Raw genomic sequence first — 23,779 nt, forward strand, 5'->3', positions numbered from 1 at the left:
CCAAATAGCAGATCTATGTCAGCAAGATTCAATACACAAGCGTCAACTGTTTGAGCCAACTCTTTGTAGTACCCTGCAGGATTTTTACGCGGATCTGGCAAGGCCTGTTTTACTGCTAACACTTCAGCTCGTTTCCATGGAATATGTATCCAGACTCTCTGGAATTGGGCCGGAGCGGCTGCAATACCAAGCGGTGCATTAGCTTGCACAGCTTCGCGCCAAATTGGTGGAACCTCTCTCATTGGATATTGACGATTTCGTTTCGTACTACGTTTCTCTAACTCTCTCGGTGAAAGAAGGGATGGGTCGGATCTATAACTTAAAATTAGTTCCATCGCTTCTTTTATATTTTGACCAACTATCATACCTGTAGCAAACTCTTTCTGAACATTAATTAATTCTCCTAAATTTGATTCAGGGTCATCCTCTTCCAATTCCTCACGTAGAAGGAAACACATTTCATTGAACACATATCGTTGTGTCGGTTCGTTCCATTGCATAAATGTATCTAATACATTTTGTACATTATATCTTCCAACTTTCGAAACCCATCTAAGGGCAGTGGAATCTAGTATTCCTCTTTCTTCAGTACTGGGAAGCTGACTACGTCTCTGCACAGAGTCAGAGGTAGGAGTCTTAATCAGAGTTTTATAGAAGGGAGATAGAATATTAGAGACAGAATCAGTGATTCTTCGTCGAACAGAAATCGGAGTCATAATACTTGCAGAGGCAGTGAATAGAGTAGTAGTTGGAATAGATAGATCAGGAACAGTAGGAGTAGCAGGCAAGATAGCTTGTGAAGTAGCAGGTGTGAGTGACACAGGCATAGGAAAAGAAGCCGGCAACCCTAGAAGAGGGGTTGTCGAAGGAACATTAATATTGACCACAGGAGGTACAGGAACTAGATTCAGGGGAGCGGGAACAGGGACACCAGGTTGTCCAGCAACCGGTAATTGAACATTCGGTATAGGTGGAGCCGTAGCACCCTGTGCATACGGTGGGGGTGATCGTAACAAGTAAGACAACAGGGGATCCTTTTCAGGGTCCTCTACTGTCTTAGCCGTACTCGATGGCAAAGCAGGATAGCACTTGTCTATCGCTAAATTACGCTCTCTATCGGCCACCTCCATCGCTTTCTCAGACTCGTTGAGTTGCAGCTGCCTAGCAGACTGTTCTAAAGTCAACTCTTGCTCTTTCTGTTCTTTCTTCAACTTTTTAATTTCTCTCTGTTTAGATTCTTTTCGCCAATAACGGAAAGAATCAAACATTGCCGGCCGGGCTTTCTTCTTAAACAACCTTCTTTCTAGATTATCGAGAACTTCAGGTTCAAAACTACCATGCAGTGGCCAACTAAGGACACCGTCTTTCTCTGTGTAGCGGATCCATACCTCATTATAAGAGATAGGGCCCACACCAAATTTGCAATATAGATCATAAAGGGGAGTTCCAATCGGAGGAACCAAACACGAGTCCTCCAACCGGGAATCACTGTTGCAACTAAAACAAGACAACATACAATTTTTCCGACTTACCATTTTATAATCCGGAACACAAGACAAACAAGACCCAAACAGAAAAGATGCGCACTCGAACCACGAACTTAGGCCTACCAGAACTGACAAATGTATCGATACCTGAACTGAACAGAATGATTATCGTAACCAGAATAACCAGTGATAATCTTACAGAACTGAACTGAACTGAGAACTAAAAGGATTATCCAAACAGGAGCAATCCTTACAAAATATTTAACTAGCAACCACTGAATACTTAACTGAGGCACTGAAGACGTCACCAAGGAGAAACCCGTCACGTTTCGCCGTACTGAGGACTGCACCTCGGGTCCAAGACAGGGCGACGGTCAAGGCAACGGAGCACTGCAGCCGTCTGAACGGGAACCCTCGTGGAAGAGGACGTCGGGGCCACTTTTGCGATATGCCGGGATCGATGAAGTGGGGCGCCTCCCTCTGAAATCTTCACACGAAGCTCCTCGAACTCTTCAGGCTTTTGGACCGGTACCGAATGACGTCGCCCCGAGTTGGGCGCCAAATGGAGTTCTGGACTTTTTAGTTTCCGTCCAGAGGTGTCAGGGACAACACCCGAAGACCCCGGAGTTCAACCTGTCTTGGATACACAAACAAACAGAAACACGGGCTTCTCGATGGTGGCGTCAAAGACCAAAGGTTTATTACTGCAGGGACACAGAAGTCACAGAAACTACACATGGGCAGTATCTAGGAGCCTGTTCGATTTGTACAAAGAGGATTGCTCCTTATATACTAAATATTGGGCTTCAGGCAAATTCTTTACATGTTACCACAGTTCTAAACATTCGTGTCTTAAACAATAAATATTTGGCGTTGCACAGGAATCGTCAACAGTATCTGATGTCAAAACATTACGAATGAGGGGTTCCCACTAGTCCATCATAATCCCATGTCAATTCTTCATTCAAGACCCGGACCGCCTCATCGTAAATTTCGTTACCTCCCCCTAATAAAGGCCCAGAAGGAAAGGAGCAGAGCCAGGTGTAGAAGATAGAAAGACAGGATAAGAAATGTTTGTGGGTCGTAAATGGGCACGGTTACCAGCTTCGGCCGCCTAATCATGATCAGGCCAACGAACACAAGAACCAGTATAGCAGGACTGGCCTCAGGCTGGGGAGGCAGTTCTTGCCGAGTCATGCTGCTACAGCGTTGCTGGCCTAAGGTGCACGTGTCACTAGCAAGGTGAATTGCCGGTTAAAGCCTACGTGTCCTTTAATAAAAAAGAGATCATTGCGTGTCCATTGACTATGTGAGGGCAAGGAATACAAAATGGCTTCCGTGTTCTAAGATGGATGTCACGGGTAGAACAGAAATGTGTTTGTAACTGGAGTGCTCTTGCTCGTAGCATAGCGAAAACACCAGGATATACTAAATGGATCATTTGCGGTTCACTGATACCAAAATTATGTATTTCCGACAATGTTACAAACATGAGTAAAATCGTCACGGAACCTCAGAGCTGGCTCTGGGCCCAGCCTTGCCCCCCCTGCCTGCCTAGGAGGAATTTTGCTGTGCTTGTTGGCCCCTAGCGCCTGGGAGCGCTTTTGATTGCCTTTTAGCGCTTGAGAGCGTTTTATTTCTCCCTAAGCGCTGGGAGTGCTTTATTTTTACTGCCCAGCACCTGGGGGCGCTTTATCCTTGTTGCTAGCGCTGCTAGCGCTTTGTTGCCAAGCCGGTGCCCACCCGGCGTTTGCTCCGTGTTCGCTGAGCCCTTCGAGTGCCCACCTCGAGTGATTGTTTATTTTAAATGAGCTGGTGCCCACCCGGCATTGCCCCGTGTTCGCACCGCGGAGGAGAAGCCAGAAGGAGCCGTCAGCGTCATAGCCAGGCCGCGCTGGGATTGGCCCAGCCGGCCGAGCCTCCCGCCGCATCACCGGGGGAGGAGCCGAGTAGCAGGAAGCAGCCTGCCGTGTCCTACCGAGGCTCCCGAGTGAGAGGAGAGCCCCGGACCTCTGCCGCAGCCCAGAAGGAGAACTGCCCGAGCCCCAGGACACCGCAGGAGCCCCGAGGAGAGGGAGCCCCAGTACAGCGTCCCTGACTAGCCGGTGAGGAGGGCCCAAAGTGCAGGATTGGGGAGGAGGGTGTCGGGGCACATTGCCGGTGCCTGCCCCTCCCCTCCAGTGTTTAGAGCCGCAGAGGCTCTTGTTGGCATTTTCTGAATCCTGAGTCCCCCAGAGGGGGGGGGACTCCACTGACGGGGGCAGCATGTTGTTTTGAGCCACGAGAGGCTCATGGGGCATTTGCATGTGGTCTGAGTCCCCCGTGAGGGACTCCAACGACGGGCTGCATTGGTCTTTAGAGCCTGCGAGGCTCAGGGCGGCATTTGTTTTCAGAGCCCGAGAGGCCCGGCTCGAACTCGATGGACGAGGCGTTCTGGTCATACCAGCGTTTCATCTCCTCCTGACTGGCCTCCAGATTGGCCTCGGCAAGTTCCCGGAACTTCCGAGTCTGGTTCCGGAGAGTCAGGAGGTACCGGTAGACATCTGGCGGGGCATCTCGGACTGTATTCTCCCAGCCTTCTTTGACCAGGCTGAGGGGACCTCGGACAGGGTGTCCATACAATAGTTCAAAGGGGCTGAACCCCAGGGACTTCTGAGGTACCTCCCGATAGGCAAACAGGAGGCATGGTAGTAGGACGTCCCATTTGCGGCATAGGGGTTCTTCTAGGCCCTTGATCATCCCCTTGAGTGTTCTGTTAAACCGCTCCACAAGTCCATTCCCTTGGGGGTGATACGGGGTGTTGAACTTATATGTGACCCCGCATTGTTGTCACAGGGACCGCATATACTTTGATATAAAGTTTGTGCCCCGATCACTCACGACCTCTCGGGGGAATCCCACTCGGGAGAAGATCCCCATTAGCGCTCGGCCCACCACGGGGTCCGTTATGGTCCGGAGGGGGATGGCTTCTGGGTAGCGGTTGGCGTGGTCCACCAGGACGAGGATGATGCGGTGTCCTTGTGAGGTGCGGGGGTCCAGGGGCCCCACGATATTGATCCCCACTCGCTCGAAGGGGGTTGTCACCACAGGAAAGGGTTGGAGCGGGGCCTTGGCTTTTCCCCCGCTCTTCCCGCTGGCTTGACAGGTCGGACAGGTCCTGCAGTGATTGCTCACATCGCTGCGCATCTTGGGCCAGTAGAAGTGGGTCACCAGGCGGCTGTAAGTTTTGTCCTGCCCCAGGTGCCCGGCGAGGGGCACGTCGTGTGCCAGGTTTAAGAGGAAGTCTCTGAATCGTAGGGGGACCACCAACACTCGGCTGGCCCCCAGTTCAGCAATTTTCTGTTCACTGTATAGGAGGTCGTGGTCCCAGTAGACCCAGTGGGACCCCAACGTGTCCCCGGCGGCTTGAGCTGCGGCTTGCTGCCGGGTCCCCTCGAGGGAGGGGCAGGTCTTCTGTTCCTGCCGGGATTGCTCTCGGGTGGGACCACCTTCCTGGCGCCATTGGCTTAGTCCCGGGATGTCGCCGAGTTTGGCGATGTCTTCGCGGTTGGGCCCTTGTGGCCCGGGCTCAAGGCCGGTTTCTTCATCGATGGTGGGTGGCGGAGGCGCGGGCCATTCCTGTTCTTCGGTTGGGGCGGCCTCCGCCGGCGCCGGGGCCCGAGCTGCCATGGATCGGGTTGTCACGCAAACCCACTCGGGTAGTCCCAGCATCCCCAGATGCTCTCTCCGCTCGACTTGGGCCCAGGGAGAACTCTCGAGATCGTTTCCGAGGAGGCAGTCCACGGGGGCGTCGTCCCGGACGGTTACCTTTAGCATGCCCGACACCCCTCCCCACTCGAAGGGGATGCGGGCCATCTGGCACAGGGTCTCGGAATTGTCGGCGGCCAGCACGGGACACAGCACATTCGGTAGGATCTGTTCGGGGGTCACCAGGTGGCAGCGGACCGCTGTCACACTGGCTCCAGTGTCATGGAGTGCTTCGGTCCGGCGCCCATTAATGTTGACCCACTGACGGTACTTTTGGGTGTTGCTCGGGAGTGGAGCCCGGGGAATCATGTCTCCCCCGCCCAGACAGGCTAGGGCCATGGCGGCTGGCTCCCACTCGGTCTGGTCCTCATTGTAGACCTCTTCTTCTTCCTCGCCGCCTTCCCCCAGGGCAGCGGCAGCGATCTGGCGGGTCGGAGGTCCGGCAACGCCGGTGCGCTGGTTCATTGGGCACTGGGGGTCACTGGCGAAGTGACCTGGCCGCTGGCATCTGTGGCAGGTAAAGTTTGGGCGGGGCCCCGGTCGTGCTGAGGGGGGCCCTCTGCGGGTCAGGGACGGTAAAGTGTTGTTCTGGGGCGACCCCCGGGGTGGCGCCGGCGGGAAGTCTCGGCTCCGGTTCTGGCCTCCTCCGCCGCCTCGCTGGCGGGGGTGCCCTTGCGTGTTCCGTCCGGATTCTCCTATCGGGGTCCGGGGGACCCGGGTGCTCACCCATCGATCGGCCTCGACGGCGAGTTTCCGTGGCTCGGTCAGCTTGCTGTCGAGTAGATGCTGTCTGAGCTCGACAAAGCAGTTGTTGGAGAGGTGCTCCCATACGATGAGGTCGAACAGGTGTTCGTAGGTGGTCACTTTGCTGCCCTTTATCCATCCTTCTAGCGCTCTGCTATAAAAGTTCACGTACTCCACCCATGTAGTACCAGGGATCTTTTTACAGTCTCTGAATCTTTGCCGGTACATCTCAGGGGTGAGTCCATACCGGGTGAGCAGGGCGTCCTTCATGTGATCATAGGAGGACATCACGTCGTCGGCCAGGTCCAGCAGGGTGTCTCTTCCTTCGCTGACGAATCTCCCCCATAGACCGGCACCCCAATCTTTTCGGGGTATGCGGTGCGCGGCCATGGCGACTTCGTAGGCCTTAAACCATTGCTGGATGTCGTCATTTTTGTAGTACTCCTTGACGACATCCTTGGGGATGTGGACCTTTGGGTCGGCAGGAGGCGGGGGGTTTCGGAGCACCGCCGCGCCAGCTTCTTCGCTCTTGGCCTTGATCTCCAGCTCTTTGAGGCCACGCTCGTGTTCGAACGTGAGTTTCTTTTCTTCTAGTTCGCTCTGTCTCCGTCTTTCCTCCAGGTCTCCTTGCAGCCGTAGTTGCTCAAGGGCGATTTTCTTTTCTGCTAGCTGGAGTTCTCCGTCCAGCCGGAGTCGGGCGAGCCCCAACTCGTGGAGCCGGCTTCTCTCTCATTCTTGGGCATTTTCGTGGGAGAGGCCCGGATCTCTGTTGGCGTTTCTTTCCTCTACGGGGGCTGCTGAGGTCCCCTGGTGCACGTCTGGGACTGGTTCACCTCCGGTCGGGGGTGGTGTCTCTCGGGTCTCCACCCAGGTTTGCAGCGCTTCTTTAAAATCTTCCTTTGTACTTAGTCCGGTGGTAGCGATACCTAAGTTTTTGCAGAACTGTTTGAGTTCTTTATGTGTGAACTCCTCCAGTAGTTCCTTCTGGAACTCTGCGGTCGTTCCGGCTTCTTTATCGCTCATGGTTGCTGTGGTTTCTGTTAGTAGTGGGCGAGTTGCTCGCTGTACGATATGCGTCAGCTCGGATCCCGTCGCCTGCCACCAATGTTAGAAAGGCGATTCCAGGGGAGACAGAAGATGTCTGACTGCCGCCCCGAAAGCTACCTTTCCGTATGGAATTGGCCGAGCGCCGTCGAGAGGCCTCCTTGGCGAGGCTCCTCTCCTACTATCGTAACAGCCGGGCAATCACACCACCACAGAGGGACACCACACAAGAGTAGGTTTAAGAGTCTTTATATAAAGAATAAAGGCAAGATTCCGCAGCAATATGTACAGGGGGATCGTGAGATCCCAATCAAAGTCTCAATGTCCGGGGAAGGGGGTAGCGGGGCAGTCTTGGTACCAACTGGTACTAGGAAACCCTGCGCACAGCTCTCAATCCTCGAGCTGGGGGGTGCCGGGAGCCGCGACCGCGTCAGCAGGGCTCCGAAGGTGGTTCAGCTTGGTAGAGCCGCGACAGCGTCAGCAGGGCTCGGCGGATCGTTCAGCTTGGTAGAGCCACGACAGCGTCAGCAGGGCTCGGCGGATGGTTTAGCTTGGTAGAGCCGCGACAGCGTCAGCAGGGCTCGGCGGATGGTTCAGCTTGGTAGAGCCGCGACAGCGTCAGCAGGGCTCGGCGGATGGTTCAGCTTGGTAGAGCCGCGACAGCGTCAGCAGGGCTCAGAGGTTCCAAGTTCCAGAGTTCAAGATCAGCCGCGACGAGGTCAGCAGGGCTTCGACTCCTAGATACAACTGCCTTCCTGATCCCGGGCTGGCCCAGATATAGGACTGGAGTCCTTTGATGTCCGGACCCTCGCGCCTGGGGGTCAGGGGGACCGGGATGAAGGTGTCCAGATATCCAGCAGGGGGTGGAGCCAGCGCCCAGGGAGGCCGGAGGGCGATCGATGCCAGGTGTCCGGGGACGGCTGGAGGGCCATCGAAACTCTTCTCCTCCTGGATCCGTCAAGTGGCCACTTTACCACCTGGGTTGATCTTGGTGCCATGATGTTGGGGCTTCGCTGGGGCCACGGCTGGGGTCGGGCCGAGGCCACGTGCTCGGGACGTGATGGGCCCAAGATGGAGTTGGGCCTGAGAGGGTGGCCCGGGGTGGTGACCGGACCTGCAGAGTTGGGGCGAGCCGGGTTCGCCAGGTTCCAGAGGGGGAGAGCCGGGGTTTGCCAAGGGCGGCTCTCGTCGAGAGTTCGTTGAGGGTGGTGTCCGGAGGGGTGACAGCGGGTCGATGGAGGGCTGACGTCGTCCAGGGTCCGCCACGCGGGAGGGGTAGAACCACGCCACGAGGCCGGGTCCAACAAAGACATAGAAGAATTTCTAAAAAGACCATCTACACTTAATCCAGGAAGTACAGCCACCAACTTAAGTCAGCAAACAGAACTAGAAAAGATAACTAGGCTAAAAAAGAAACAGATAAGGACTGCATTACATGGGGAAGTCCTCTTCGAACATTTGAAAGCAGGAACTATACCGGCCGGTCTACAAGTGAGGAACGTTCCAGTGATTTTTGTAGACCAACCAGAATATCTGGATGGCTTCAGCCATATAGGAACAAAATGCTCCAGAGATTGGATGTTCCACTCAATTAAAACTACAGAACGTTTGAGCCTAAAAGAACTCGATCTAATAAAGGAATTAGAAGAAGCCCTGTTGAACAACACAGCCATTGAGAACGCACAAGCACTACTTCTTAAAATTCAAAAAGAAAACGAAATCTTCCAGAAAAATACAGAAGAAGCGAAAAAATTAAAACTACAGAAAGACATCAGTACTTCTCAGAAAAAAAGACGTATCCATATTTAGACACAGACTTCTTCAAGCAACCTCAAAACACAGGGGTGTTACGCACTTACGGAGGAAGAAGTAAACGACAATTTTTGACCTTCTCAGACGCATCATCTGCATCAGACAGCTCAAGCGACAGTACCCCTTCGACAAGTGGAGCCACAAACCAACAGGGGCAAGTCTACCAAACGGCACCTTTTTTGGACAGAGGAAATCACCGAACCAGGGGCAGAGCGCGAGGTTCAAGATGGTACAACCCGCAATCCAACCAATTTCAGGGACAAATAACCACGAGAAGGAATGTCTATCGATGGTAAGAAGAGAAGAAAACCCTGTATATAATTTATCCAATCACGTACTCACACCAGAAGAAACAAGTGTGCTACAAAAAGGGCTCTCATTCATTCCAACAGTTAAACCAGATATAGGACTCTACAAACTAGAAATTATACAACTATTCAGGAAAATGAGACTAAAAATTTTCTTTGCGGATCATCCAGGATCTCAAGAGAGAAACTACTCCGGTTTAAAGAACCAGTCTACTTTCTTCCCTAACACCACAAACATGCCAATAGAATTGCTGACATTCGAGAAAAATGTACTGCGAGATCTGTCAAGTCTTGAAAACAAGAGGATCTATACAAAATGGAATATGCCTAAAGAAGAAAAGGTAGCGCTAGAAAATCTAAAGAAGAATGACAAAATTATTGTAAAACCTGCTGATAAAGGCGGTGGAGTAGTGATACTCCAACGAGAACATTATGAAGCAGAAGTGATACGACAATTGAGTGATGAGCAATACTACCGGAAGACAGATGAAGACTGGAATAATAAAATAAAATCCAAACTAGAAATACTAAAAAACAAAGGAGAAGAAGGAGGGTGGCTATCTAAAAAAGAAGCTAAATACATGATTAATGAAAACCCACGGACACCATTAATGTATATCCTACCGAAAATACACAAGGACCAAAAGAACCCTCCAGGAAGGCCCAAAATATCAGGTGTGAACTCAATACTAGAACATCCGGCAAAATACGTCGACACTTTCCTGAAGCCATTAGTTGCAGAGACAACGAGCTATATTAAAGACACGGTGCAGGCAATTGCAATTCTTGAAGATTACCCATTTGAAGAAGAACAAGAATTTCTAGTCACACTAGATATTGTAAGCCTGTATTCGAACATTCAACAAGAAGCGGGCCTAGAAGTAATGGAAAGTTTTCTAGAAAAAAGAGAACGCCCTCACAATGTCCCGACAGACTATCTCTTAAAACTGGCAGAGATATGCTTGAAAAATAATTTCTTTACATTCAATGGCATTAAATACATCCAAGTGAAGGGCACCGCGATGGGGTGTCCTTTTGCTCCGGAAATGGCCATAATGTTTATGGCAGCGTTTGAAGAAAGATGGATCTTCCATAACACTCCATATGACGGCCACATTAAAAAGTGGTACCGTTATATAGACAACGTCTTCATGTTGTGGCGAGGCAGTGAAGAACAATTACTAAATTTCGCAAAATGGTTAAATGACAGAAATCAAGATATTCAATTCACCACAAACAAGAGCAAAATAGAAATGAATTTTCTGGATCTTCTAATTCGACATGAAGGAGGGTGTATATATATATATATATATATACAACATTATATACCAAAGACACAGATAGAAACACATTCCTTCATTTTAGAAGTTTTCATCAGAGAAATCTGAGAGAAAATCTGCCTTTGAGCCAATTCATAAGAATACACCGCAACTGTACGAAAAAAGAAGATTATTTTGCTAACGCATTATTGCTTCTGGAGAAATTGCTAGAGAGAAGTTATCCAAAGGAAGCTCCTAAAAAAGGCCATGGAAAGAGCATGGTACATGCCAAGAGAGACCCTTCTAACCCCAAAGTGTAAAGACACCAAAACACCGTTGGTATGTGTAACCACTTTCTCTGGTGTAACCAACGAAATACAGAAAATAATCAGAAAAAATTGGAACACAGTAAAAAGTTTGGAACAATTTAAGGATTTGCCGATTTTTGCTTTAAAAAAGAACTCCAGTATTAAAGATAAATTAGTACGGGCAAATACATCGGTAAGAAAACAAAATACATCACTGAGGTCTATGTTGGCATTACCACCTGTGAAAGGACATAAAAAATGTGGTAACTGCGTCTCATGTGCCAACACAATAGAGGGAACAAAATTCCAATATGGGAAAAAATACATATATCACGAAAAATTTACAAATTGCAATACGCAGAATGTAATATACTGTGTGGTATGTCCATGCTCCAAGGCTTATGTAGGGAAGACAAGCCAACAAATAAAGAAAAGAATAACACAACATCGGTCGCGAATCAAATGTAAAACACTCAACGCACCAATGGTCCAGCACTGCACAGAGATGGGACACTCAGAAAAAGAGATGAAATGGACAGTTCTGAAACACATCGTGGGAAACAATGTAGAAAACATCATGTCGAAATTTGTTGGACTGGGCCCTTCTGGCAGGTCCACCCCTGAAGTTGTGCTTGTTATATGTGACCTGGGGATGGTGATTCCCACTCTGAGTGCGTGTAGATGAGAGAAGCCTGCCCTCCCATAGGACTGCATGGGGAATGGGTGTGTCCCTGATAGTTCCTGGTGCGTGGGGGGTACAGGCTCGAGTCTGGTATGTGTGGACTCGTGTGATTGAATGCTGCAAGATGATGTAAGCGGCGTGTGTGTGTCTAGAAGGGAAGTGCCACTTCTAGACATCGGTGTGTGTATGCAGTAAGTATGCTGGCGCGTGATTGGCTGAAGCCAGCTGGGGAGCCTGACTCCAGGAGTCTGTGTGGGTCTGCCCCGGTTGTGAATGGAGAGATTAACATGCTGATGTGAGGGAGGGGCTGTGCCTGTGTCCTGTATGGGTCTGGGCTTTCCCCCACAATGCTGGCTCCACCCACCTGGGGTGCGTCTGGTGTCCTAGCCTGGCCAGTAACAAGAAATTCCTTATAACCAGTTCTAGCTGGTTCTCATCCTGCCTGCCCCTTTTTAGACAAAGGGGTCTCCTGTATAAAAGGAGGGTGTGCCCTCTTCTCTCTCTCTTTTCCTGCTTGTCCTGACTGGAACCCTGCCAGGGGCGTGCTGCTGCGTGGGCTCAGGGTTGGCTTGCCTCCCTGGGCCCTGCCCTGCTCCTGGACTGCTGATGGCCCTTTTCCCCTTCTAGGAGCTGCTGTGCTCCCCCCTGAAATCCTGTACTTCCTCTGGACCCTGCTTTCTATGGCCCTAGCGCGGGGAGCGCTTTCCTAGTGCCTTGGGGCGCTCACTCGTGTTTCTAGCGCTGGGAGCGCTATATTCTCCAGCCGGTGCCCACCCGGCATTTGCCCCGTTTGTGTGAGGGTCCCGAGCCCCCAGCGAGTGCCTACCTCGCTTGCCTCCGTCATCGCTATATTTATCGAGGGAGCCTGGCCCTCGTCAATTTCCCTTGAGCTCACCGCCGCCGCCCGGGACCCTCAAAAGGCCCTCCCCCGGGCCGCGCTGGGATTGGCTGCCGGCCCGGGCTGGGCGGATGACGTCTCCCAGGGCCGCGCTCTGATTTGCCGGCGGCCCGAGGAGCTGAGGAGGCGACGAGAGGAGAGCCGAGAATGCAGGGAGCGGCGGGAGCCGACTCCGCGCCCCTGCGTCCCCCAAGACGACTACCGCTTCCCCCCCCCGGGGCCCCCAGGAGTCAGAGGGAGCCCCGGAGAGCGAGGAGAGACCGGCGCGTCCCCCGGCCGGTGAGTGCAGCGAAGGGGAGGGGCGTCGGGGCACATTGCCGGTGCCCGCCCCTCCCCTCCAATGATCCTTCTGTTGTGCCCCGTGGGGGCCCCCAGTGATGCCGGGTCCCCGAGGGGGATCCCGCCTGCCCATACCTCGCCTCCTGAGACCCGAGAGGCTCCCCCCAGGGCAGTGTCCTAGCGAGCCTGCGAGGCTCGCCCCCCTGCATCATTTCTCGAGCCCGAGAGGCTCCACCTGTATTTCAGCCCCTGAGCCCCGAGAGGCTCCATCGGTATCTCAGCCCCTGAGCCCCGAGAGGCTCCAACTGTATCTCAGCCCCTGAGCCCCGAGGAGGCTCCCCCGCATCCCAACGTCCAGAGCCCCGAGAGGCTCCACCACATGGCCCTTGCCCATTTCGAGCCAGCAAGGCTCCGCCCAGTTGTCCTCGAGCCCGAGAGGCTCCACCGTTTGGCGCCCTTTTTCTTCAGAGCCTGCGAGGCTCCCACAATGGCCCCATCCTTGCTATACAGCTGCCCAGCACTTCGTGGGCAGCTGCCCCGTTTAGGTTTATTGTTGGCTACCTGCAGCCTGCCCTGAACATCGTGACATTGCCTGTTGGAAGTATCGATTAATGTTAATGTGACTCTGAGAGTTATTACGTGTTGCCTTCTGATGATGCCTCTGTTGTGCTATGTACCTTGTCCTTCCTTCCCCCCTGAGTATCCGATGTCCCGTGTATGTAATCCTGGTTAGAGTGAGTTCTACCGCTAGTTCCATGAAGCTCCTGGGTGTAATGGGTTCTAGTGCTAGTTCTAGGAAGCTCCCAGTGGTTATGTGTTCTAATGCCAGTTCCATCATGTGCATATCCCTGGCAGTGGCCCCATGGCACTGCCCTGTATATAGTCCCTTGTAAACCCTGCCCGTGCCCCTGGCACCTTGTAAGTTGCGTTGTCCTGTCTAAGTGTGTTCTTCAATACAAAAGCTATTTTCATATATATCTTGTGTGGAGTCCTTTTGTGGGGGGCCCGGAAGGTTGTTGCTGGGGGTGCGTGCGCAATGCTTTACACATGACCTCCGAGATAGGCCTGGCTGCTCGCGCCACGTTACCTAGAGGGCGAGTAGGGGTTGTCTTGGTGGGTGACCTCCTGGCCCTGACGGGGGAGTGGTGGTCTCTGACTGACTGGCGCAAGCTCTGGTCGGCCGGGGATCCCATTTCCTACAAAATTTGAAGCAAAAATCATCTTGTATTTGGGAACAACAGAAAATGGTCTGAATGAGATGTCAGAACTGACGAATTGCACCTAATCAAAAGGACTACAAGCGGTTTGTGGGTTCTTAATACACACAAAAAAAAGTGTTTCGTATTGAAGTACCAGTTTCAGACACAACGTCTCGAATTATAAGGCAAAAGTGCTGTGATGTATTCCTATAGGTACTGTATCGATTCCCCTATTCCTGACCCTGGTCTGGTTAAAAATTAACTAGCAGCCATCCAACGGTGCAAAAACCGTTATCTGATTAAGCCACACCACGGCACAGAAGCGCGTTATCTGATTAGGTCATAACGCATGCCATCTAATTAGACAAGCGATATTCCTCCAGCCCCTGATAAGGCATACGGAGTTCTCAAAACAAATCAAACCTACAGCGACCTGGGAAATTCCCATAGCCATTGTTTTGATTTCACAGAGAACTTCAGCAAAAGAATGTGCGAACGAGCCCGTTCATATGACATCCTTATTGACGTATATATGTCCATCCTTACGTCAATCTCGGCACCTTTCAGGTATAAATATTACCGACATTGCCTTAAGCAAACACATGCGGTGGTGACGAGATCGGAGCAGCGAGACGTGCCGAGGAGCCCAGCAGAGAGCGAAGCCCACAGGCGCTGCCCCGCCTTCCGGACGCGCTGAGAACGAGACGCTGCCTTTCTCCTGCTGAGAAATCCAGCTCCGGCGCTTCCAAGCAGCCCTCGCAGGCAGCTGGAATATCAAGACCTGGGATAAGAGATACCAGCCCTCCATCATTCTAGATCTCAGGTACAGAACTGAATAACCCCTTGCAGAGAATTCTCGAATCAGTCCCTTGGCAAACAAACTTAACTTAAACTGCTACTTATCTACTCCCGCCCACGTATTAGGCTTAGGTCAGGTACACTGGGGTAGGCGTGGTTAGAAGCACCAGTTGAGTATGATTAGTCAAATGTATATATGTATGTATCTATTTTATCCATTTTAAGGTATCATATGGCTTAGAAACCATATCAATGCTTTTATGTTATGTTATGTTATGTTATTTTATTTTATATAGCGCGCAGATGCCGCAGCCAAGTGGCGTCCCAGCGCTTAGGAGATGATAAACACAACACAACAGAAATAACCAAAAAAACGCATGAGACTAAACTATAGAAAATAGGAAGGTTTTTAGGGCCTTCCTAAAAAGGAGCAAATCAGGGATGGAACGGAGAGGGGCAGGCAAAGAGTTCCAGAGAGCGGCCGCCAGCACTAAAAAGAACGTCCACCCATTCTAGCTCTTTTAAAGCGTGGCACGATGGCAAGATTTAACCCTGAGGATCGAAGGGCTCTGGAAGGGACATAGTGAAGGATTGTCTGCGAAAGGATAGGAGGGGAGGCTAATTTAAGAATTTTAAAAGTTAAGCAAAGAGCTTTGAACTTAATTCTTTGCCCTACAGGCAACCAGTGGAGATCTTGAATAGTTCGGCGGGCAGAGACAAACTTCGGAAGGCCAACCAGCATCCGGGCCGCCGCATTTTGCACCCTCTGAAGGCGAATTAGTTCTGCCTGATTCATACCCAAAAACAGAGAGCTGGCATAGTCCAATCGGGTAAGAACCAGAGCTTGGACCATGATCTGTCTGGTGTCCGCATCAAAAAACTTAAAAATGGGTCGGAGACACTGCAGGGCACCAAAACATGTACCAGCTACACGTTTAGTGTGGGAGGTGAAAGAGAGTTTGTCTTCGAGCCACACCCCAAGATTTCTGACTTCGGCGACAGGGGTGGGAACAGGGCCCAATTCAGGTGGCCACCATTGATCTCCCCAGAGCCCACTTTCCCTACCAAAAATAATAACCTCGGTCTTAGAGGCATTAAGTTGGAGTCGATTATTCGCCATCCAGCCTGCCACAGCTTTGAGAGCTGACTGAAAGGTAGGGGCATCCATGTTGGAATCACCATTAAGTGCCACCGCCAGCTGCGTGTCATCGGCGTATGACACCATGGTGAGACCAAAACTATGGGCTACCTCCGCCAGTGGCTGAACATACAAATTAAAAAGGGTAGGGCTAAGGGCCGATCCCTGCGGGACACCCTGAAGAATGGGGCGAGGAGCAGAGAAAAAGGGAGGTGTAGATACTTTGAAGGTTCGATCCGTGAGAAAGGATCGAAACCACTCAAGTGCTATCTCACCAACTCCAGCCTCCACAAGACGTCGCAGAAGGATCTGGTGGGAAACCGTATCAAAGGCGGCACTAAGATCCAATAGGATCAGTGCCGCCGTCTGACCCAGGTCCAACATCTTCCTGATATGTTCCACTACAACCAAGAGCGCGGTCTCGGTACTGTGGCCCGCACGAAACCCATTCTGGGAATAGTCCAGTATATTAGCTTCCTGCAGATGAGATGATAAGATATGATTAGCATGTGATTCTGCTAATTTAGCTAGCCAAGGGAGAAGGGAGATATGCCGGTAATGTTCGGATTTGGTAGGGTCCAGGGCAGGCTTTTTAAGAATAGGGATGATAGTCGCCTGCTTCCATGCCATGGGAACACTGCCGGTGTTAAAGGACAGATCAATCAAACTGTGCATGGCAGGATAGCAACACTGGGCAAGTTCCCGGAATTGAATGGGTCTCATGGGATCATCCGGGGAACCAGATTTGACTTTTGTCGTCAAGGCTTTAAACTCCTCCAGAGTAGGACTGGGGATGATTAACAGTGGTTTAGAGACCATAGGTACAGTGATAATCTCCCTGATGGGGGACTGAGAGAATGACCTATATATGGCCTCCACCTTTTCAACAAAAAACGAGGCCAGATCCTCACAGTGAGCCAGCGAGGCTTCAAGAGTAGTAGTATCGGTCTTTTTACTTGTGAGGTCTTTGCATACCCTAAAGATGACCTTGGTGGGATTGGTGCTGTTCTTTATCTCCTGAGAATAGAAAGCAGCCCTAGCTGAACATATAGCCCGATGGTAGACTCTGGTGCAGGCCCTATAGGCCGACTTGAGGTCAGCATCATAAGTTTTACGCCATGCACGTTCCGCTTTTTTGCAGGAAGATTTGAGCGTTTTGAGGGATTCGTCATACCAAGGACTAGAGGGACTTGATCTGGTCTTACACCACCTGGCCGGTATAAGAATATCTAATGAGTGATTTAACCACTTACAAAAGCTATCATAGCCACGGGAAACTTCAATGGGCGGTTGGGGATGGTGTTTCATCAAAAGCTGGTGAAAATGCTCTAGATTCAAATTTCTCCAGGGACGTTTAAGAATGTCAGGAGTATTGTTTCTAGGAGGGGGAATAGGAGTAAAGATGAGAGTTTCGATCAAATGATGATCGGTCCAGGCCATAGGTCTAGGTTGGAGCACTGAAATATTGGTGGCAAGATTCGTCAGAAAGGGATCTAACAAGTGACCACCTATATGAGTCGGTAGTTGTACCAGTTGGCTTAGTTGAAATGCTTCAAGATCCGCCAACAAGCACTGGACCGAGTTGGAAAGTGGAGCTTCCATATGCATATTAAGGTCGCCAATAATCGTGAAATTAACAGTTTTCATGACTAGAGAGGAGACAACCTCCAGAAGGCTGTGACGGAAGGCGCCCTCAGGACCGGGAGGCCTATAAATTACTAATCCCAAAAAGGTAAAGTGGGGATTAACAGTGATGTTAAAGTGCGCGCTCTCACACCCTGCTATGATGGTAGGTTTCCAGGCGCAAGGATAACAAGTTTTTACCGCAACTGCGATGCCTCCGCCTCTAGCATTACGGTGGAGAGAGTGCATAGTGTATCCCGCAGGGAGGGCTAAATTCATGACCGCCATAGATTGATCATGCAGCCAGGTTTCGGTAAAAAAGAAAATATCCGGATTGTCATCTGTAATCAAAGAAAGTACTTCTTGATAGTGACATGCCAGAGATCTGACATTCAGATGAAAGATTTTAAGAGTGGTTTGGGCAGCTCCGCCTAAAACAGCATCAAGTTTTCAAGTTTATGAACACAGGGCGGTCTAGATTGAAGACTTAAAATAGGCTGCGGCTTAGGGAGTTTAAAAGGGCAGGAGGGGCAGTGAAAAGGCCCGCTAAGAGGATCCAGGGTGCCATGGTGGCAGTCTCTTACCTCGTGGCGCAATACACGCAGGTTCCCAGCCGATATCATCATGAGGGAGCCAGAGTCCCCTGCCCTAGCCCTGCCTTAGCGCTGATGGGCGCAGACGGGCAGGACTCTGGCGAGACTCAGGCGTAGCGAAGGCGCGACCGCTGCGCTAGACCGCTACGCTCCAGGCGAGCATTAAATAGGCGAGTGGCGGTGATAAGCGCTAGCGCGCTAACCCCCAAATCAAGGAAGGGAACAGCCTTCCCAAGATGGCGTCGTCACGTCGTCGTCACGTGACCCAGGAGCCCCGGAGCCCGGACCCGCAAAATAGCGGTGCTTGAATTTGTAATTATATGCGGTGAGGGCCAGGGAGGAGTCGCAGCAGCAGCGCCATAAAATCAGGGGAAAATAAAAACAAATGAACTCAGATACAAAATAGGGTGATAATAAAAGCAGGAGCGCGAGCCAAAGCACAGCACTGCGCCAGGAAATCTCTGCAACGCGGTGGTCACCTTCTCCAGGCTGACCCCGAGTCAAGGCTCACCTTAAATAGGCGAGTGGCGGTGATAAGCGCTAGCGCGCTAACCCCCAAATCAAGGAAGGGAACAGCCTTCCCAAGATGGCGTTGTCACGTCGTCGTCACGTGACCCAGGAGCCCCGGAGCCCGGACCCGCAAAATAGCGGTGCTTGAATTTGTAATTATATGCGGTGAGGGCCAGGGAGGAGTCGCAGCAGCAGCGCCATAAAATCAGGGGAAAATAAAAACAAATGAACTCAGATACAAAATAGGGTGATAATAAAAGCAGGAGCGCGAGCCAAAGCACAGCACTGCGCCAGGAAATCTCTGCAACGCGGTGGTCACCTTCTCCAGGCTGACCCCGAGTCAAGGCTCACCTTAAATAGGCGAGTGGCGGTGATAAGCGCTAGCGTGCTAACCCCCAAATCAAGGAAGGGAACAGCCTTCCCAAGATGGCGTCGTCACGTCGTCACGTGACCCAGGAGCCCCGGAGCCCGGACCCACAAAATAGCGGTGCTTGAATTTGTAATTATATGCGGTGAGGGCCAGGGAGGAGTCGCAGCAGCAGCGCCATAAAATCAGGGGAAAATAAAAACAAATGAACTCAGATACAAAATAGGGTGATAATAAAAGCAGGAGCGCGAGCCAAAGCACAGCACTGCACCAGGAAATCTCTGCAACGCGGTGGTCACCTTCTCCTTTACAGTATTATTTTATAATTCTGTCTTTACTGTATGCACTTTACTTAACTATAAGTATTACAATAATAGCGTTTCATTTCTCTTGTATGAGAAAGGAGACTGATCAATAAATAACATCTTTTATTGAACACGCCCGTCTTTTCCTTTTCTCTACAATCTGGTGAAACTAAGAATGCACTGAACTGACTGAGTAAAAGAAGTTGTCTTTTGTTTTCACACGACTCTAGAGATACACTCTTGATTAGGGAGAGCAAAGTTGTCATGTTCTATGGTTGTCAGAAACTAAATCCCTTCTTGTCTATCCAGGGAGGTTAAAATCCTCCTTGCCTATTCGAGAAAGTTTCTAGTGAACTCTGAGCTAGCTGGCAAACACAAAACTTTAAGTCTAATATCGTCGGTACAAGACCTAGTTAACCTCTGCCCTAGGTCTCTACTATTGAAGATATTATTCCAATGCGCAGAGCCTATTGGGATGATAGGAACTACACTACATGGCGCCCAACGTTTGGATAGGCGATAAAACTAACGCAAGACATTAGAGTAACTCAGTCGTGCTTTTTCACACAGAACCCCTTTTTTCCCATAATACTCCAAAGACGTCTGGAGTGGGTGAAAGGTCATATCCGCCAAACCTCGCAGGAGGAGACTCCTATGTATGGTTCTTGGTTTATTCAACGTTGAAGGATACACTGTTCCAAAATATTGTGCATCTAATCTTTGTTTCCATAAAAACCTGATCTGCAAACATACAGAATAACCTTCCTGTCAGTAAAATGACAGAAAGTGAAGAAGAAAGGGAGACAGTGAGACTAGCAGCTGAACTCCTAGTAGCAGACAATACTCTGCTGGAAAATGACCCAGATGCAATACTCATCCCGGTCAACATAAGGAAATCTATAACCCTAAAACTTATAGAAAATGGACTGACACCAAGAGGTGGTACAGTCATATTCGTAATTGAGGCACACGAATATCGGCAGACAGAGGTATTCTATTCATGGATAAACTTTCCAGCAGCAAACGCTGTAACAAAGGACTTCCACTATTACAAAATAGAGGAACCTCCTAGTGAGTACACTCCTTTCGAGGAAGTGGAAATACCACTCAAATTCCAAGAGCACCTGCTCTTGTTTCATGGCGCCCTAAAACATAATAATCACATCACCAGGCTCGGTCCACTAGGTAGACCAGGAGCAACGTGGCCGGTCCTAGCCGGATATACACCACATCCAGACATTGATGAAATGCCTGCACCAGAGCTTTTAGCACAGCTAAAACAATTAATAAAAATACATAGACAATTAGTCCAATATGTAATGCGGACTTCAACAATCCAACCAGCAATTAAAATTCCACAGCTGACCACTCATCAGGGGAACACAAATAAAATTACACCTCAAAACATACAGTCCTGTCTAGGTAAAGTACCCGCAAAACGGGAACAAATTCCTTTCTGGCTAGCACAAAAAATCACTCAAATAGAGGCGGTGTTTCCAGATACCACCCCTGTTGAGAAACATAGGATTCTGACTATCTGTCTTCCAATGGGAATCGCACCACATGTGGAGGACTGTGACACTTGGGGAACAATCTTTGCTTCCATTTACACAAAAACACATGGTGTACCATCCATGTCAGTAATACCAGATGTGCTAAAACAGATTCAAGATGAATACGGTCCAGAACCCGCTTTAACTCTCGGTATGAAACTACTGAAAGATTTCAAGCAGGTCTCGGCAATATTATTAGCCAACATAAAGGGAGAAGCAGCAAATGTGGCGAGGTTAAAAGAAACAAATATAGCAGACCAACCATCTGAAATTGCCAGAATCATAGAAAAATCCTATGAAGAACTAGGAAGAGATAGTTTGGGTAGAATACCAGTGAAACCTCAACTAGTTGAAAGTCCTGAAAAGGTATTTATAAAAAATAATTTAAACACTCAAAAAAAGAGCTGGGATGGAAATAAGCAATCCAATACTAAAGAAAAAAGATTCCAGTCCAGAGGAAGGTCTCCTCGGCGGAGAGAAAGATCTCCTGATCAAGGATGCAAGTCTCCCCAAAGGGAGCCCTCTGTGAAAAAATACAACCTTAGAAATAGGGATAATATAAAAAAACCTGATAGATATCAAGATATTGATACACGTCCCTCTCAATCTTTTCAGACTTCCTCGCAGAAATCGGAAAGAAGAGGACGATCAGAACACAGGGAAGAGCACGTCAAGTCCAAAGACAAAGAACCTGCTCATCAGAATAAAAAATTACAATTTCCAAAAAAGAAGGTAGCCAGTATTAAAGTAATTAACAATGCCGAGAATACTGAGGACACAGCTGAACAACGGAGAATGGGCTCAGACAATGCTAGACAGCTCAGCAGAAGTGAGCATAGCTCGCAAAATCCTTATGAATCATCTGGAGACAGTGGACACGAATGAATACATTCAGTTGGAAACTGCAGATACCTGAGTTAGCAAACCTCATAAAATATATGAAATAACATTGCGTATAGAGGGGGATAAGACTAGAAAAATAAGGGGTCTATTTTGGGATAATCTCTCCAAGGGCTATGACATCCTTCTAGCTGAACGAGACTGGCCTCCAGAGTTTGTCAGGGAGTGCCCACATGGCGAAGAAATAATTATGCCTGCCTTCTCAAACCATATTCCAATTCATAAAAAATATACACTTGCAAGAAAATGGGCAGTAGCTCAAGCCCCTTCCTTATATAAAAATCATGTGGGATGGGATGAGGACTCTCCTCCTCACAAAATCCAGTTAAAATCACAACCTACTGCACAGAGGCAGTACCCGATTAAGCAAGAAGCTAAAAAACAGGTAAAAGAGATCCTAGATCAACTTGAATACCAGGGGGTGATTGAAACTTGCACCTCACAAATGAACAACCCTTTGTTTCCTGTCTCCAAGCCAGACAATTCATATCGTCTTGTTTTGGACTACAGACACCTTAACTCATGTTGCAAAACATTTGCGGTACAAAACTCGCATAGTGCTGCACTAATGAATAACATAGTGCGCAAAAAATACAAAACCACATTAGACATTTCTAATGGATTCTTTTGTCAAAATATAGCACCAGAGAGCAGATATTTGACGGCGTTCTCAATAAATGGCACGCAAAAAAAATTCTGTTGTTTGCCCCAGGGGTTCAAGAACAGCCCAGGATTATTCTCAGCGAGAGTAACTGAATTACTACAAACATATGATGACGAGGCATTATCTTATGTCGACGACATCTATCTAACAGATGATGACTTGGATACTCACTTGAAGAGAGTGAACACCATAATACTTGGGTTCGCAGCAGAGGGTTACAAATTCAACTTTAAAAAGTAAAGAATTGCCCATCTAACAGTCCTGTTTTTAGGATATGAACTATCAAGTGAAGGCAAAAGCCTGGCTGACAATTTCCTAGAGAAATGTGCAGTAATCCAAGCACCTAGAACACTGAAAAACTTACAATCAATTCTAGGCTTCCTAAATTTCGGAAGAACTTACATTATAAATTATGCAGAGAGAATTAAACCTCTCTATGATCTAATAAAACCAGATTTTAAAAGAATCAATTGGACTCAAAAACACACAGAAATTTTGAGATCTTTACAAACAGATATGTTAATTAAAACAAAATTACAAACACGTGACAATACACGCAACCTTGTGATTCGAGTCATCCCAGGAAGATGCTGATTCACATACCTGACCTCTAATGAAGGAGAGAAGGTACCAATAGCATACAAATCACATTTGTACACAGAAGCTGAAAAAAGGTTCAGCATTAAGGAAAGCATTGTTCATGCGGTTCAAACAGCTGTAGCAAAGGAAAAATGCCAAGCAGACGGTAGACAGGTTACAGTCAGAATAGCAGAATCAGCTTTTGAGGCATTAACAACACCATGTAATTTACCGACAACTGCACTAAATCCAGAATGGGTACAATGGGTAAATTCTGTTGCTACAGACAAAGTAAAATACTATTTTGACCCGGAAATGAAAGAATTAAAATTTCTAAAATATGAGAGAGAATACCCTCTGCCAATCGACATTCTGCCTTTACGACAGTACGCCTGTGTAATATATACAGACGGACATGCTCAACCCTCAGTTTGGGGAGAGCTGGCTTACAACGCCACGTGCGAAATTATAAAAGAAGTGTGGCGCGGAGGTAAATTAAGACCTCTACTTACAAAAACACACTCAGTGGAAAATAATTCAGAACAACAAACTGAAATAATAGCATTGAAAATGGCTCTAGATAATGCCGATCGCGAATTCCCGACACTTATAGTGTGCGATTCGTATTACTGCGTCAAATCATACAATAACGACTTACAGAAATGGATTGAAAACTGTTACAAAGATGACACAGGTGCCACAATAAAGCAGAAAGCGCTTTGGGAACAATTAGTTCTTTTAAAGAAAGAACTACCAAAAACTCACGTGATACATTCACTGAGTCATCACCGTGATGGCGTTCACGTTGCAGGGAATTCATTGGCTGAGACAGCCACAGCGGAAGCAACAAAATCGGCTTCCGTAGCTACAAAAAAGCGTGCAGTAAAACACATTGACAGTGAAACTGTGCTGGCGGTGAAAACGTCATCAAAAGGCGACTGCTCAGCGCTACCGATCAATTATCCACTCAATTATACATACA

The sequence above is a fragment of the Lissotriton helveticus genome, chromosome 4_1 (assembly GCF_964261635.1).
Source record: "Lissotriton helveticus chromosome 4_1, aLisHel1.1, whole genome shotgun sequence".
NCBI classification, from domain to species: Eukaryota; Metazoa; Chordata; class Amphibia; order Caudata; family Salamandridae; genus Lissotriton; species Lissotriton helveticus.